Below are 18,950 nucleotides of genomic sequence, written 5' to 3'. Positions count from 1 at the left end.
CTTGTGTTCTACTCGTGCATATAACATCAACGCATAAAACCTAGGCTCTGATACCACTATTGGGAACGTAGTAATTTCAAAAAAAATCCTACGCACACGCAAGATCATGGTGATGCATAGCAACAAGAGGGGAGAGTCTGTCCACATACCCTCGTAGACCGAAAGCGAAAGCGTTAGCACAACGCGGTTGATGTAGTCGTACGTCTACATGGCCCGACCGATCATGCACCGAAACTACGACACCTCCGAGTTCTTGCACACGTTTAGCTCGATGACGTTCCCCGTACTCCGATCCAGCAGAATTTCGGGGAAGAGTTCCATCATCACGACGGTGTTGTGACAGTCTTGATATTCTACCGTCGCATGGCTTCACCTAAGCACCGCTACAATATTATCAAGGAGAACTATGGTGGACGGGGGCACCGCACACGGCTAAGAGATCAATGATCAATTGTTGTGTCTATGGCGTTCCCCCCTCCCCCGTATATAAAGGATTGGAGGAGGGGGCCGGCCAAGGGGGGTGGCGCGCCCTAGGGGGGAGTCCAACCCCAACCGAGAGTATGACTCACCCCTTTCCTATTAGGAGAGGGAGAGGGAAGGAAGAGGTGCACTACAAGAAATATGTCAACTTGTGACCTTGACTATTGGTCACTGAAAGGTCATTATTTTTCATTTGCGACCTTTTTGTGACCAAAAATAGAAGGTCAAAAGCTGGTGGTCGTAAACTTAAATTAACGACCTTCTTTGTGAGAAGGTCGTAGACGTTTACGACCAAAACAGAAGGTCATGGATTCCATGACCTTCTATTTTGGTCACTAGCCGTCTGCCCAGGCCACGTCAGATCCGAAGTGGCAATCTGACGTGGCAAAGTTGCGACCAATTGAAAAGGTCGTTGATAAGATTGAGCCCGGTCCAATTTGCTGTTTTCCATGGGCCGGGCCCAATAATTGAACCTATTTGTGTTTTTTTCTGTCAATTTTTTGTCAGGTTCATGGGCCAAGCCCTACATTTGGCCTTTTTATTTTCTGGCCCTAGGCCATTTTGCATTCCGTTTCATTCAGCCTTTTGTTTTTGTTTTTCATAAATGCATAATATTCCAGTCCACTATTGTTTGGGCCATAGCCTTTTTAGAGCCCAAATATTATTCGATCCAATAAATGAACGTTCAGCCTTTTTCATTCACAGATTTCAATTTTACACATTTCAATAGCAACAATCAATAATTCTCACAATTAAATGATCAAATCCAAAAATCACTCTATGAAACTCACAACAGCACATCTGCACGATCCATCAAGTGTACATACAATCAAAAACAAATACAGAGGCACCAAAACATGGTGGCAACATCAACTAAAACTATTGTGCAGCAGCAGCCACCTCGATAACAGCAGCAGCCACCTCGATCGCTTGCCTCACGCTAGCGGAACTTGTTGGTTGTGTTCGCTGTTATAGTCAAGCAACAGCCTCTTGTACTCGAAGGCCTATAAACGGTCGCCTCAAGAAGCACCACCGCACCGGAGACGGTGCCAGACGTGTGCAAGAACAGAGCACCTGCTGCATCCATTTCCAAATAGAACAAGAACAAAAAATTAGGAAGGGCTGCAAACAAATTAGGAAGGGTTTCAAAAAAGGACAGTTATTTAGAATGACAAGAGAAATTCAGCTAGTACCATGCTTTTCGTTCTCCAGCTAGTTAAAATGAGATACTCATTCATACAAGAAAACATAGACACAATATGAATATTCATTGCACAAGTGCAAGTCATGCAAAATACTTCACTGCAACACATTGCGCCTAAACTTCGCATAAGATATAATTGATAAAAATCAGTTTGCTGCTACTGCCATTGGAAAACCAGCACCGAATTGAGCGGTAATAGAGATATATTTGATAAAAATCAGTTTGCTGCTACTGCCATTCAAAATCTAACTGACCAACTGGTTCAAACACTAGGCAAAGTAAGACAGAAACAAGTAAATCGGCACCGAATTGAGCAGTAACAGAGTGGGGAGGGGAGACATGCAACTTACAGCATCACTCATGGACTTCCACTTCTCACCACCGGCCTTGCCAATCAGCAATTCAACCAACCTAAACCATATCAGGACACCGAATTCACAAGGAAACTCATCTCGCAGCACCACCAGTTCGAACGAACAACGAGACAGAGGCGGATGGGGGATGCTTACCATGGAGACCTGCTTGACACCGGGGTGCTTCTCCTTGTACTCCTTCCTGAAGTTGTCCCTGCGAAGACGAAACACGCACCAAATCCTCGGTCAGGACGCGACGCCACACCACAGAAGCAACACGAATCAAACCAGGAACCAAGACTAGGACTCACATGAAGATGAAGAAAGCTCTCGGGGGCGCGTGGGCTTGTTGGGGTCCTTCTCAGCCTTGATCTTCTTCACTGCAAGCCTGCGCCACCATAATGGAAACAATTGCAGCAAACCAAACCGAGTCAGAACCCGACGTGAAATAGCAGCAGCCACCACGGGAAACAAAAACGAGACGAGGAGACGAGGGAGGGAGGGGTCGGGACCTGGAGTTGCCGGCGTGGGAGCCCACCTTTGTTACTATGTTAAAGAAAGTTGATTTTCCAACATTGGGTAACCCCACCTGCATGAAACATCAATAGTAAACTTCATATATCCTCTTATTCCTCTACTTGGCAACAGCAGAATAGTGCGCCAATCAACATACAATAGAAGAGTAGTCCATTATGATTTATGATGAAATCTGAGATCGAATAAAGGATTATTGTTAAACACCATCAATGAGACTAGAAGTGCGGCACTGGCAACTCATGAAACTTCTTGAACAGTAGTAGTACAGAGTAACATGCTAGTGTTGTCCAAGCAGACTGAGTTACATGCAGAAAACTACAATTCGTCCACCCTGAGCAGTCAAGATAAACACATGCCAAATCTAAATCCATAACCAACTGCAGCTTCTTCTTTTATAGTCTACAACAACATAGTTCAGTAGGAAATCAGAATAGAATTGGACAGCGCCGCCCACCCGATTGAGCGAGCCACATGAATTGTTGCTTGAGTTGACTTGAGAAAGCGATAGTACGCTGAAGGAATAAGCTATAGTCCGGGTCAATCAGATGCAGTCATCTTTGACTCCAGTTCTTAATAGTATTCTGGAGTACATTGCTTGATGTAATAATCCAGTTCAATTCAATTTCAAGTTTCAATTTCAGCAGCGTAATAATTACTTATAACTTGCTTGTCTTTAACTGGTAGAAATACATTTACACTTTGAAACAGAGGGAACCTGAAATGGACTAGGTTAAAATCCCACTGTGGTCACTATCCACAACATTATTTCAGCTAAAATGGACTCATCATCACGTCAATTCACTATTGTTTCCTTCCGCTTTTTTTATACTAATGCGCCTCAAAATTCCTTGATTCTCATACTAGGAATACAATCAACTAACGGCTCAGAGCTTAGAAACAACACTTGGGTGTAACGACAACACACCAGAAACTGCCATCATCAAACACTAATAAAAAAGATTAGATGATCCCAAAGTGAGTGACAAAATCTCAGTATGACATCATCACTCATTTGGACTGCAAGCCCAATGCAATGCATACAATGCAAGTTTAAAAAGAAATCAATCATCTAAACACGGTACCTGAGTCGCACGGCATTTCCTCTCAAAACCAGGACTCTCTTCTACACATGGCATGATGTTCCTTTCTAATGTGTGTGGATTTCAATATAAAGAGTGGAAACAAATACTGATAATTCAACAAGTTAAAGTAGAAAAAAATTTAGTCCTTGTCTTGGCAAAACGGACATATACTCTACGCATTGTGTCATTAAATGTGACCAAGTTACCAGGAAAAATAATAAACTTGTAATACGGTAATTCTTTTAAAAAAGTGTTATCAGAAATGAGCTATCATGTGTGAAGATTCATGGTTTTCAAGTCAAATGATCAATTTTATGGCCACATTCATCGCATAGTTTGTTCAAATGATCTCATATTGTGCACAAGGGTGCATATTGGAATGGCAAACAATGTTGCCTAAGGAAGTTTTCATTTTCTTTGGACGAAAAAACCTTTTTCCATTTTTCGAGTGCCCAAAAGGAGGTTTTTTTGTGAAGGACCTCCCAAATAATTGTTGCAAAATTGGACCAAATCATTTTTCTAAAATACTAGGACATATTTAATACACAATTGACCAAATGGTTGGGTGTAAAAAGTTTTGATCCACCTCTCGTGAAAAAGACAAATTTCCACCGATTCAGCTGGAAGCGGGTCAAATTTGAACTGTAGCTGCCTTGTAGTTTGCTCTTTATTTTTTCCAAAAATCATTTCTAGGTACATAAGTATCTATTTAATCAGAGAAACACCAAAAAAATTCCAAGATTCAACCACTAACTAGGAACGATCATTCCCGCCGTTTTGACCGCATTTTGAAACGGGCATAAACAATTAAAAAATCAAAAAATTGGGAAACCTTCACATTGTGTCATTATATGTGGCCAAGTTCCCAGGAAAAATAACAAACTTGTAATACGACAATTATTTTAAAAAAGGGGTTCTTAGAAACGAGCTATCACGTGTGGAGATCAATGGCTTTCAAGCCAAATGATCATCTTATGGCCACATTCATGGCATAGTTTGTTCAAATGATCTCATATTATGCACAAGGGTGCATATTGGAATGGCAAACAATGTCGCCTAAGGAAGTTTTCATTTTCTTTGGACGAAAAAACCATTTTCCATTTTTCGAGTGCCCAAAAGGAGGTTTTTTTGTGAAGGACCTCCCAAATAATTATTGCAAAATTGGACCAAATCATTTTTCTAAAATACTAGGACATACTTAATGAACAATTGACCAAATGGTTGGGTGTAAAAAGGTTTTGATCCACCTCTCGTGAAAAAGACAAAATTCCACCGATTCAGCTGGAAGCGGGTCAAATTTGAACTGTAGCTACCTTGTAGTTTGCTCTTTATTTTTTCCAAAAATCATTTCTAGGTACATAAGTATCTATTTAATCAGAGAAACACCAAAAAAATTCCAAGATTCAACCACTAGCTAGGAACGGTCATTCCCGCCGTTTTGACCGCATTTTGAAACGGGCATAAACAATTAAAAAATCAAAAAATTGGGAAACCTTCGCATTGTGTCATTATATGTGGCCAAGTTCCTAGGAAAAATAACAACCTTGTAATACGGCAATTATTTAAAAAAAAGTGTTCTCAGAAACGAGCTATCACGTGTGGAGATCAATGGCTTTCAAGCCAAATGATCAATCTTATGGCCACATTCATGCCATAGTTTGTTCAAATGATCTCATATTGTGCATAAGGGTGCATATTGGAATGGAAAACAATGTTGCCGAAGGAAGTTTTCATTTTCTTTGGACGAAAAAACCATTTTCCATTTTTCGAGTGCCCAAAAGGAGTTTTTTTGTGAAGGACCTCCCAAATAATTGTTGCAAAATTGGACCAAATCATTTTTCTAAAATACTAGGACATATTTAATGCACAATCGACGAAATGGTTGGGTGTAAAAAGTTTTGATCCGCCTCTCGTGAAAAATACAAATTTCCGCCGATTCATGTGGAAGCCTATCAAATTTGAACTGTAGCTGCCTCATAGTTTGCTATTTATTTTTTCCAAAAATCATTTCTAGTTACAAGTACCTATTTAATCATAAATACAGGTTTGGTGGCGATACGTCGAGGTTTTGGCGGTGGCCGAGGCCCCCAACTCTAGAGCGCGTAAACTCGCATACCCGCCGCGTGGTCACCGCGTGACCGTGGCGTTGCCATGTGTTCTGGGCAGCCTAGGCATGTCTAGTGGGTTGGGCACTCCCCAGGTAGGTGCTAGGAAGAAAATTACAACACAAGATTATCACAAGGAGACCGATCGATGCTCAAACATGAATTAGCAGCCAAGTGTTTGATTAGCGGTACGGGAAATGTACATGGCTAATGGGCGTGAGTTTTGGCTGAGGATGATTAGTTACTAAGAAGACCGTCTTCACAAATTTTCAGCTCAAAAGGAGGAGCCTAGATCATACTTGCTTTGCAAAGTACCACACTGGACATAAATACGAATGTTGAAGCTGTGCCTAAAATAATGAATGGATTGAGGTGGAATTTGGTGGGGGATGGTTATTTGGGCATAGGAAAGCACCATAGAAAATGGATACTATTTGGACATGCCAAAGTGGTACTTCCTTCACAAAGTGTTGTTCTGAATAGAATAGGAAAATGAATATTGTTGAGTTATTTTTGAACTAGGCAAGGAAGGTTTTTGACATATTTGATGAAGATATGATCCAAAAAATTTATGAGAATTTTTTGGGAATTTTTGGAATAACAGAAATATAGGTTGCTTCACAACCTAGGGCAAAAATTGACATATGGACATGACACATAGGCAAAACTGATGAGATGGCGCCTAGTCATCACAACCCATCACAATCTACAAGGTTATGACCATCTATATTGGTCGTTAACAACTAGAAACAGAGCAGGGGACCAGCACTGTTTTCTTTATGACCATTTCGTGTAAGGAAATTACGACCTTTCTGACCAAAATGGCCGCAATGGTTTAGGGTTTGGAGGCCCCCGAACAGCTTTTGATCAATTGGTCTCAAATGGTCATAGATCTATGACCAATTCTTCCAGGGTCACTGACAGAAGGTCACTAGTTGACATATTTCTTGTAGTGGTGGGAGGGAAGCAAGAAAGGGGGGGCCTCCCAATTCGGATTGGGCTTGGGGGGGCGCCCCCTCCTTTGCTTCTTCTCCCTCCTTTCCACTAAGGCCCAATAAGGCCCACATACCTTCCGGGGGGGTTCCGATAACCTCCCAGAGCTTCGGTATTGTCCCAATCTCACCCGGAACCTTTCCGGTGTCCAAATATAGTCGTCCAATATATTGATCTTTATGTCTCGACCATTTCGAGACTCGTCGTCAAGTCCGTGATCACATCCGGGACTACGAACATCCTTTGGTACATCAAAACTCAAAAACTCATAATAAAACTGTCAACGAAACCTTAAGAGTGTGGACCCTACGGGTTCGAGAACTATGTAGACATGACCGAGACTCGTTTCCGGTCAATAACCAATAGCGGAACCTGGATGCTCATATTGGCTCCTACATATTCTACGAAGATCTTTATCGGTCAAACCGCATAACAACATACTTTGTTCCTTTTGTCATCGGTATGTTACTTGCCCGAGATTCGATCGTCGGTATCCAATACCTAGTTCAATCTCGTTACCGGCAAGCCTCTTTACTCGTTACGTAATGCATCATCTCGTAACTAACTCATTAGCTACATTGCTTGCAAGGCTTATAGTGATGTGCATTACCGAGAGGGCCCAGAGATACCTCTCCTACAATCGGAGTGACAAATCCTAATCTCGAAATACGTCAACTCAACAAGTACCTTCGGAGACACCTGTAGAGCACCTTTATAATCACCCAGTTACGTTGTGACGTTTGGTAGCACACAAAGTGTTCCTCCGGTAAGCGGGAGTTACATAATCTCATAGTCATAGGAACATGTGTAAGTCATGAAGAAAGCAATAGCAACATACTAAACGATCAAGTGCTAAGCTAACGGAATGGGTCAAGTCAATCACATCATTCTCCTAATGATGTGATCCCGTTAATCAAATGACAACTCATGTCTATGGTTAAGAAATTTAACCATCTTTGATTTACGAGCTAGTCAAGTAGAGGCATACTAGTGACACTATGCTTGTCTATGTATTCACACATGTATTATGTTTCCGGGTAATACAATTCTAGCATGAATAATAAACATTTATCATGATATGAGGAAATAAATAATAACTTTATTATTGCCTCTAGGGCATATTTCCTTCAGTTGGCACCATGATTCTTTGTACGGCTGACCTGTGAAAAATAAATCGAGCACTCTTTCCGTGATCCCCAAGTACACCGAGTATACTAGTAGCAAATCCAACAAGATAGCTTCTGGTCTTCACATAGAGGGCTCCCGTGGCTCAACTTCAATGCTAGCTTTGCCTTGCCAAAACCTTTTCCCTTCCGATGTAGTACTTCCTATTGATGTTTGCACATCCGTGTATCGGCCTCCAAGAGAAACGCGTTTCATCCAGGGACTCGGTCCCTTATTTTTTTTCTCAAAGAAAATCTCTCGTGTTGCCTTGGTACAGCACAACGCAACAGCATCTCGCTCTAGCAGCAGGACAGTCGGTGGATGCCAGTTTTGGCCGACTTTTGGATCTCGACGCTGGGGGTCGCCCAGGGGTGCGAAAGCTGGGACCTTTCCACTCATCTCTTTCGTTGGGGTGCAACGGGTCTCGGGTGAGGTGGTGTTGAGGTCTTGGATGCAGGGGCGGCGGCCCTGGTGGTCTTAGCGCGGTGCTCGTGGGTAGAGCCCGTGCCTTGGTGCTGCCCGGCCACCATGGCCGTGTGGGCGGCATGGTGGCCGGGATGTGGCGTTCGGTGGCGATGAGTGTTGGCTGGGGTGAAAACCTGTTCTATCTTCGGACGGACCGGCGGCGGCGAAGATCATTCCCTTCTTGAAGGCGTCGTCGCGGCTCTCATTGCCCGTCATGCGATTCTGGAGGAAACTCTGATCTTTCGATCAGGCGGTGGTGGCGCTCCGGTGTCGTTCCCTCCTGAAGGCGCCGCCTTGGAGCGCATGGTTCGTCATATGTAGTGTTAGAATAAATCCGAGGCATATACCGTCGATCATCCAAGGACCAAGCAATCACACGAGCACGACACCGAGATTTGTTAACGAGGTTCACCAATATGGCTACATCCCCGGGGCCTGACTATGGCGCCCCTCCCCATGACACTGCTACAATACCGCACCCGGTCGCCCTGGACACCGCCACATGCCGCCGGCTTTCCCTGCGTTCTGGTGCTATTATGTTGGCATAGGTTACATCGTGTGTCTATCCCCGCTATATATGAGAGGCCTAGGATAGAAGTGTCCTAATTGGACACGACTACATATCCTATGTAAACACAATACAATTACAAGTCCAACTGTAACCTACCTTGTACACAATATTCGACACAACTCCAACATGTAGCTTCATCTCTGCATGGTGGTAGTGCTAGGGGTGGTGTTGCTGCGCTCAGCATCTATGTATCCTGCCCTGGGTGTGTGCGTATGTTGCGGTGGCAGGGCGTGTGTTTGTACTGGATGCTTGTTGATTGGTGCTTTATATATAAAGCGGGGCGAAAGCCTTTTTCGGTAATGGTACATGTCACTTCTGGTGGATTGCGTTTCGTAGTGTATGTTGGGGTTCTGCCAATAATTGAGCATTCAACCATATGTAGTTTCCTAGCAACTTAGTTTATAATCAACTTAATTTATTGATTTCCTAGTCATTTAGTTCTTCATTGTCATCTATCCACGTCTGAAACTAGATTACTATTTTGATAAATGGGGGGCACGCTGGGTGATGTTCTGCTAGCTTGCATATCTTAGCTTTGATCTTATATAGTAAGTTGGCATGTTTGTCGCCTGGTTATGTACCCTAGCCGGACCCTCATGAAAACTTGTAATCGGGCAGTTCAGTCTTTGCTTTTCTGCCTATGGCAGCTACTCTCCGGTTGCCGCCGAGCGCTGTTAACAATTTTATGTTGGTTGTCGTTGCCTTGGCTTTATAAAGTTGAGGCGGGGGGAAACCCCTTTTGATTCAAAAAAAATCCAAGCGTGAGTTGAGTAACGGGACAGGCATCCATTATATGTCTATCTTCCTCGCCCTTTCTACTATCGAAAAAGGCTTTTGCCCGCTTTATATATAAAGCAAACCGTCACAAGCATAACAAGGCCCAACACAGGTAGCAACAAGCACACACACAAAAGTCATACAGAAGGAGGTTATGAGGGCACCAGCTCAACAAGCCCTAAAAAATAAAAGAGGTACAAGCCGCGCAGGAGATCCATGGAGCTAATCCGGGTAAGACGAAAAGCCAAGGATCTAAAGACGGCGGTGATCTCGTCGATGGCAGCTCTAGTCTGGCCGCGGGTTCCACGGCTGCAAAAACCCATGAAGTTTGTAGATCGTATCAGACAGCCACCGCAAGGGAGCGCACTCAATAACAAGCTTGTTGTGGATCGTCCATAATGTCCATGCTAGCACCCCGATCGCCAGCCACCTAATGTGGCGAGAGCTATGGGCGGAAGCTTGAAATTCCTCATATAGATCTGGGAAGTTAGAGTAGCACCACCCGCCCCCAAGCACTTCCATGAAGCAACTCCAAAATAATTGAGCCGTATCACATGAGAAGAAAAAAATGTGGTTGGAGTCCTCCTCTGTGTCGCACAGAGGGCAGAAGCCATCCCCGGGGCCGTTGCGTTTGAGAACCTCCACCCCTAAAGGTAATCGTCTGCGGATCCATTGCCACATGAAAATGCTAATTTTCAGCGGCAATCTAATCGTCCATAGCTGGACAAGCGGTTTCGGGGTTGGAGAAGCCGCGATGGCCTGGTAAAGGGACCTAATGTTGAATAGACCATTCCCTTCAAGGTTCCAAGAGACCTGTACGGCTCTAGGTTTGGAGTGTGAAGGGCAGTACACTTCAGCAAATCTTCCCAAGCAGCCTGCTTGGCAGGACCAAAGGTGCGATGGAAGGCGATGCTCCCTAAGTCAATAAGGGCAGCCTCGACAAATAAATGGGGGGCAACGCAAATGGAGAATAACTCCGAGAAGCGAACGGCGAGGGGGTGGGTGGTTGCCCACCCAGCGGTCGAACCAAAATAGGGTGGAAGATTTGGACTCCGCCGAGATCGTGGCCTAATGCGAAGGACAGGGGGAGCTGAATAATAGATTACCAGAATTGGGAACCACCCAAGTGTTGATAAAATGTGAGGGGTTAGCCCCGAAGGTACTTCACCTTGATAATGTCTAGGCCAAGGCCGCCGTCATTATTAGCTATCCTCCATAGCCATTTGGTAAGGAGCGCGATATTCATATGCTTGGAAGACATGAACCCCATGCTCCCTTGGTTCTTTGGGAAACAAATGTCGGCCCAACGAACCATGTGGCATTATTGTTTATCCCCCTCACCCACCCAAAAGAATTTCGATTGGAACTTCGCGATGTCATGATGAAGGGTTTCGTATAGGCTATAGAAGCTCATGATGAACATGAGCAAGCTCAACAAAGACGAATTAATCAAAATGGTCCGGGTCACCTTGAGAGCCAGCGGCCCTGCCAAGGCGTGACCCTATGTTGAACCTTGGTCACAATCGGCCTAAGGTCCGACACAAGAAGTCACGAGTCACTAATAATAGGGATTCCCATGTAGGAAGTCGGAAAGGACCCTAGCGGGCAGTTGAGGCGATCCGCAATGCTTTGCCTCTCATCCTCAGGATAGCTAAGAACCATCACTTCACTCATTGAGAAGTTGATGGTAAGTCCCGACATCTACTGAAAGCAAAGGAGTCAAGCTAAGAATCTCTTAAATTATGTTTATACACACTTATTCATTTGCTTGTGTGTTAATTCATTCTGCAATCAGTCTTCAGATTAATTGAGGAAAATTATTTTTTTAGTATTCATTTATCTTTCTTTTTTCTTCGGTGTTATTCTGAATAATCAACGTCTCTCTTCTCAGTTTTTTCGGTGTCTTCTTTCACCATGTTAGTCACTGAAGAAAAGTATATTCTTCATCTCCAGTCAGCTCTTTCATCAGAGACCTTTTGAGCAATCATTCCCTCTTTTTTATTTCATTCACTTTCATTAGTCATGGGGTTGTTCTCCCTTTCTTTGTTTATTAGCCCTTCTCATTTTCCTCATTCCGTTTATTGAAAACTTTTCATTTACTTCTTTCTTTTTCTTGTCATTGTTCTCCGTTCATTCTTTTTTTTGACAACTAAATCTTCCTCTTTATTCACATGTGATAACATTTACATCTTTCAGTATCAGAAGAAGTAAAGCATTTGGAGCAACATCTAACCACTCATTACAAAAGCTAAATCTAGCAGCAAGGGCTAGTTCATGTGCAACACCATTTGTCTCTCTAGGACATTTTTCTCCTTTCATTCTTCATTCCTCATCCTTCAGTTTTCATTTTTCCTTTAGTCCCTTTATTCTTTGTTCTGGCATTTATTTCAGTATCTTTCTTTAGCCATTTGCTTCTTCATTTATTTATTCAGTATGTTCATTCTTCATTTTTTTTCCTTCGGAATTTTGTTTTCTTCAGCCGATGTTTGTTTTTCACTTTAGTAACTTTCTTTTGCATTTCGGTTGCTTCATTCTCAGTATTTTAATTACTTAGGCATCTTCTTGAGTTTTTAGTCAATCTATCATTTTGCCTTTTCTCATTTTCATGAATTATTCGGTTTTCATTGACACTTTCCTTTAGCCTTTTCTCAATTTCATCAGTTTTCGTCTGTACTTTTAGTGTTAGGTGTCATTTTGTTCAGTATCGTGTTTAGTTTAGGTGTTTGGTGTCATTTTCTTCTGTTCGGGCTATCTTTTTATTTTTATTTTTTTAGAAAAGGGGCTATCTTTTTATTAGTATCCAGATTTGAAGCCCCGTTGTTTTCTTAGTAAATGTTCAATCAATCACTACATCAGTAAAATCTGTTTCCTAGTCATTGTTTTTTGCTTTAATAAGTTATTTCCTTCTTTAGTTCTGAACTACTCTCATTCTTCAATCCAAGTTTTAGAATGACTCTCTATCTCTATAACATCCTGTTCCCTTGTCTTCAAAATCATACTAGCATGCCTGGGATTTTTCAGCTTAAGTGTTTGTTGATAAAAAAAAATAAGAATATGCAGATGGCTGATGGCATTTTTTCTTGGGGTTAGAGAGTTATACATGCAGTCAGTAGTTTTGCATGAGTTGTTTTCAGTGTTAGGTGTCATTTTCTTCAGTCATTTGAGTTACCATATAGGTCGTTTCTCGCTTTTTTGTTCCTTTTCTGATTGGAAGCGAGCAAGATTGCACAACCAAAGCCCTCCTGCCCGAGAAAAGAAAGGACATACTCCTCTGTTTGAATCGAGGTTCTGCTTCCGCTGCCACTCCAGGAATCAGCAATTCATCCGGTGACTTCACGGTCGCCAAAGAAGCCTCAAGAAGCATCAAACATTTACGATGAGATCCATGGAGCTATTCTGAGATAGCAAGCACTAGCTCCCAGTGCGACTTCATTTTTTTGATAAAGGAATTTTCATTGAATAGATATATCGAGGTGATACAATCATATTGAAAGAAAGCCCGGCCTCTGCATTGCTAGATGCACACAGCCAAAACGTCCAGAGCACTCTAAAAATAAAATAATTTGATACAATGCCAAGCAATAAATCTTGTCCAGCCTAAGAAGCGGTAGATCCTATCCGTAAATCACACCGCCATCCATGGGGGTAGAAAACCTCCCTGGCCGTACGCTCCAGCCGGGTAGACGCCATCATAAAAAGGTCCCTGTCCTCCGGCTTCTGCAGGATAGACCACGTACGGAGCAATCGTGTACAAGCATGAATAACCTGCATAGGAGATGAGACACTTTTGTTGTTAAAAACCACATCATTCCTGGAAAGCCACATTACCCAGCATAAGGCCGCCGCTCCCACAAGAATATGTGCAGAAAATTGTTTATCAATACCCCGCAACCAGTTGCCGAACATATTCCGTGCAGTACGTGGTGGGTATAAATTCGAAGCTACCTGGACCACGGCCCAAACTGCCCGCGCGAACTTGCACTCAAAAAATAAGTGTTTGATAGACTCGTCATGTTGACAAAAGACACATGACTTGGGCCCATGCCAGTTTCGTCGTGCCAAATTATCTCTAGTTAGAATGACTCCTTTGTTTAGAAACCAGAGGAAAATCTTCACTCTTAGAGGAATTTTTAGCTTCCACTGCGACTTCATAAAAAGGCCAACTTCCATTCACCAAACCCAGGTTCAAGAAATCGTCGAGTTCACTCTCATGTCTGAGTGAAAAAAAATCATATTTGTTAGTATATTAGTTTAGCAAGTTTTTAGACACTTCAGTAGTTTTCAGGGTTAGGGGGTTAAGAGTTTCTTGGGGTTAGTTATCTAGTTTAGCAAGATTTTAGACAATTTTCATTTCTATTTACTTTTTAGTCCTCCTTTTCGCAGTTTTTAATTCTTCATTTTCCAGATCAAATAACGCCCTAGAAATGGATTGAATGGGGGTGTCACTGGCATCCTCCAGTCAATATTCAGTTTATGAGTTTTCACGTTGTGTTTTCAGACAGTTTTCAGTCTATTCATTTACCATTTCAGTACAAAAACACTGACGGCGGTATCACTTCCAATGGCTGTAGCAGCCCAGAAGGAGCTGCCTGTTGCCTGCGGGGCTCAAGTGATGTTACTTTTCAGTAGCTGTAGCAGCAAAAACCAAAGCCTTGTATATTCTGACGGCTAAACTGGTAAGCATCTCACGAACAAAATACTTTATCCACGTACCTCGTCACCATGGTGCGTATGTGTGTGTTTAAAAATGTGAGGCTAAGGTTAACCATCCACCTAATTTTTGGTCTGAGTATAACTTTTTAGTCTTTAGTGCACACTAAGTTTCTTTGTCAGTAACCAATTAGCCAACAGAAACAGACATGCAAGGAAGGGGACGAGAGCATGAATGCATGCATGCAGCTAATAGTACTCCCTCCGTTCCCAAATATTTGTCTTTCTAGAGATTTCAACAAATGACTACATACGGAGCAAAATGAGTGAATCTACACTCTAAAATAAGTCTACATACATCCGTATGTTGTGTCCATTTGAAATGCCTAGAAAGACAAATATTTGGGAACGGAGGAAGTAATTGTTATACTCTAGTTGTCGTTTTAGTTATTTCATTGTCATTTGATAATTGAATTACCAGTATGTGGTCGGTCAGTATTGGATGTTTTTGAAGACAATGGTCAACAAGTTATTTTGAGTTCATGCATGAGATGCATCCTGGAGTTCTTCAGTACTTCATTCTTCCTGAGTATTCCTTCAGTTAGTCTATGTCCATTCATTCAGCCATCAACTCTTCATTTTCCATTTATGTGCTTTTTGTTGTCAGTCTTAGATCGAGGTGGTGAGGGGTATAGGAGCGAGCGAGTCTGGTTTTACTCATTTGTAAGTCTTTTCTACCATGTATTTTCATGCATTTGTTTACCAGAAAAAGTATTTTTCATTCATTTCAAACTACTGATTTCCAGTTTGTCCCTCGGGGTTCAGTTATTCTATGGAAGACACATAGTTCAGTCATTCAACATTTTTGTGTTTCCACACGCCTAGCGTAGCTCTTTGATAGTTCATTTGGGAGCCAGCTTTCCTTTCTTCTTCATTGTTTCTTGGACCTGGCTAAGCTATCAGTCAGTGAGCTAGAGTCTACTTCTTACTTCTTCTTAGTCATCTTCAGTCTTTCATTCCTCTCTTAGGGGTTGGCGCAGTTAGGGGACAGGTTGAGTGAGCTGAATATGATGATTGTCTTCAGCACCATCTAAGTAGCAGATTGTTAGACGGTAAAAAGTTTTTGCAAGGGCCAGTTAGGGGACAGGCTTTTTTCAGACTGACCATTGACTGAAATTACAACAATACATGTGTTACAAACTGACTGGAAAACAAAAACGACCTAAACCAAATGGAAAAACACATGACTGATACCTAGATACTCCCAATTAAGAAGCCACACTTTCCTTGACTAATCTGTTCTACACTGCCTTTATTCAATTAAGTAAAATATTCAAATTTATTATAAGTGTCTGGCAATCAAAAATAACAGAGGATCTTTCAAATCTTGTGCAGGAGCAGAGGAGCAGAGGGACGGTTCAGTTAACGGCTTAGGCTAAGCTTCACTGCCTAAAAATAACAGGAAAATCTTGTGCTACGCTTTCTTTGCGACAAGAGGGAGATTCTAATTTCACGAACTGTATTTATATAATGTAAGTTCTTAGTTCTAAAGAATGAAAATTATATACATGAAGGGAATCAACAATATATAAAGTGAATGATCGACTCAATTAAGAGAAAGCATAACAAAAACAGAGTCTACAATAATATTCTAGTACTTCATTTTCTAACAATGGTTACTCGATCACTTGTACAGATCGTCTTCATCCTCATCAGCTGCTCTTGTTCTTACAAGTTCAATTCAAAATTAATCGGACATTAATCAGGCAACTATTTTCCCATTTTTAATTTTTTTTGTGGCCTTGTGCAGGAGCAGAGAGAACGATGGTAGTTTCGTGTAATTGAGGGTTCAGTTAACGGTTAGGCTAGTTTTCAGAATCTCATCACTGCCTACAAATAAGAGGAAAGCACAGCAAGGAGTTATTATTTCATCAACTGTATTTCTATGACGTATGTAAATTCTTACAATGAAAATTACGTACATGGAAAGAATCAACAAAAACAGAGTCTATAATATTCTGGTACTCCTACTTCATGTTCTAGCAATGGTTACTGGATCACTTGTACAGATCGTCTTCATCCTCATCAGCTGCCGCGGAGGTGTGGACAGCAGCTTCTGCCGCGTGTGGCTGCGCCGGGAAGCGGAACTCGGTGCCGAACCCCCTAGACTGTTGCAGCGTCTGCGCGAAGGCCTGGTACTTCCTGATGTCGGCGTCGCTCACACTCCTCCTCGCATACTTCATTGACTCCTCGAAGTGAACCGCCTTAATCTGAGCCACCTCGTCTTCCTGCCCGCCGTCCACCTCCATGGTGTCTTTCCCCATCCTCTGCCTCTCCATGTCCTTTTCAATGTCCTCCCTGATGGCGTACTTGCACGCCCGCTGGCAGATCTCCGTGATGTCGGCACCGCTAAAGCCGGCGGTGAACCTTGCAAGCGCGCCGAGGTCGACGTCCTTGGCCACGGGAGACTTCCTGAGGCAGGCCTTGAAAATCTGTTGCCGCGAGGCCTCGTCCGGCAATGGGATGTAGATGAGCTGGTCAAGGCGGCCGGGACGGCGCAACGCCGAGTCAATAATGTCCGGCCTATTGGTGGCGCCGATGATGAACACCGTCTTCTTGGCGTTCATGCCGTCCATCTCGGTGAGCAGCTGGTTCAGGACCCTGTCCGCCGCGCCGCCGGCGTCGCCCACCCTGCCGCCCCTCTGGGTCGCGATGGAGTCGAGCTCGTCGAAGAACAGCACGCACGGCGCGGACTGACGCGCCTTGTCGAAGATCTCGCGCACGTTGGCCTCGCTCTCGCCGAACCACATAGTGAGCAGCTCTGGCCCCTTGATGCTAATGAAGTTGGCCTGGCACTCATTGGCGATGGCCTTCGCCAGCAAGGTCTTGCCGCATCCTGGTGGCCCGTAGAAGAGGACGCCCTTGGACGGCGACATGCCGAACTTCTCGAATTTCTCTGGGTGCTCGACCGGGTACTGGACGGTCTCTTGTAGCTCCCTCTTGACGCTGTCGAGGCCACCGATATCGGTCCAGCTGATGTTGGGCACCTCGACAACGGTGTCACGAAGCGCGGACGGGTTCGTGCCCACGAGAGCCGTCTTAAGGTGGCCATTTGTGACGGCCATGGAGTTCAAGATCTCGGCATCAATGGTGTCGTCCTCTAAGTCAATCACGTCCATCTTCTCCCTGATACACTGCAGCGCCGCCTCGGTGCAGAGCGCGGCCAAGTCGGCACCGACGTAGCCGTGTGTATCCTTGGCAATCACCTGTAGGTTGACGTCCTTGTCCAGCTTCATGTTTTTTTGTGTGGATGCGGAGCAATTCGAGACGCCCGACCTCGTCCGGCACGCCGATGTCGATCTCGCGATCGAACCTCCCGAAACGCCTCAAGGCAGGGTCGATGCTGTTGGGACGGTTCGTGGCACCCATGACGATGACGTGCGCGCGGGCCTTCATGCCGTCCATGAGCGTCAGCAGCTGGGAGACGATGCGCCTCTCGACCTCGCCGTGAGTCTTCTCCCTGTTAGGGGCAATGGAGTCGATCTCGTCGATGAAGATGATGGAGGGCGCGTTCTTCTCGGCCTCCTCGAAGGCCTTCCTCAGGTTGCTCTCGCTCTCTCCGGCCATCTTGGACATTATCTCCGGGCCGTTGATGAGGAAGAAGAAGGCCCCGGTCTCGTTGGCCACCGCACGGGCGATCAAAGTCTTGCCCGACCCGGGAGGGCCGTAGAGGAGGATGCCCTTGGGAGGCTTGACGCCAATGGACTTGAAAAGCTGCGGATGCCTGAGTGGCAACTCGACGAGCTCCCTGATCAGAGTCAACGGTTTCCCCATGCCACCCACATCGTCATAGCCGACATCGTCCAGCCTCTCCTCGTCCTCCCGCTTGACGGGCTCGCCCTCGCAGAATATCTCCGTGTCGGGCGCCACGACGCAGTAGTCCGCCGCAGGGTCGATCTCCATGACCTTGAACTCGACGCTCCGCATGCCGCCGCGCACGAGGAAGAGGTCGCCCTTGTGGACCGGGCGGAAGGCGTCCACGAAGTAGGGCTTGAGGTAGGCGTCGAAGAGGTTGCCCGTGATGCCCTCGACGGTGTCGTCCAGAGGGAGGATGTGCACGCGCTTGCCGAACTTGGCGTCGTGGCACAGGTGCACGGACACGACATCGGCGATGCGCACGCGCAGGTTGGAGCGGGCCACCTTGTTGATCCTGAGCTTGTGCCCCTCGCAGGTGTCGTCGGGCAGTGCCATGCAGACCGTGTTGTGGCGGCGTTTGCCCTTGAGCAGCACGATGTCGCCTTTGTATATGGAGAGCTTCTCCATGGTGTCGGGGTGGAGATTGCACACGGAGTTGTCGTCGTTGGTGGTGGCCTCCTCCACCACCAGCCGGTTCGCCGCCTTCTTCGACGTCGCCGCGGTCGCCATCGCCTTCAACTCTCGTTGGTCGATGGACTTGCTGCGTCTCTGGTGTATTACTACTCTCGTTGGATGTTGTCGAGCGCTGATTTGCGTTGGTGTTGTGGTGAGCTGGAGACGTGGGGTTCGCACCATTTATTGAAGGCCCGGCCT

General features: G+C 44.6%; 1 pseudogene; it reads right to left on the bottom strand.

Moving 5' to 3' along the window:
* Positions 1-16,438: 16,438 nt before the first annotated feature.
* Positions 16,439-18,704, bottom strand: LOC119281105 (annotated as a pseudogene).
* Between the last annotated feature and the right edge of the window lie 246 nt (positions 18,705-18,950).

Source organism: Triticum dicoccoides, chromosome 3B (genome assembly GCF_002162155.2).
Source record: "Triticum dicoccoides isolate Atlit2015 ecotype Zavitan chromosome 3B, WEW_v2.0, whole genome shotgun sequence".
Classification (NCBI taxonomy): Eukaryota; Viridiplantae; Streptophyta; class Magnoliopsida; order Poales; family Poaceae; genus Triticum; species Triticum dicoccoides.
This window is presented reverse-complemented; position numbering and strand designations above follow the sequence as displayed.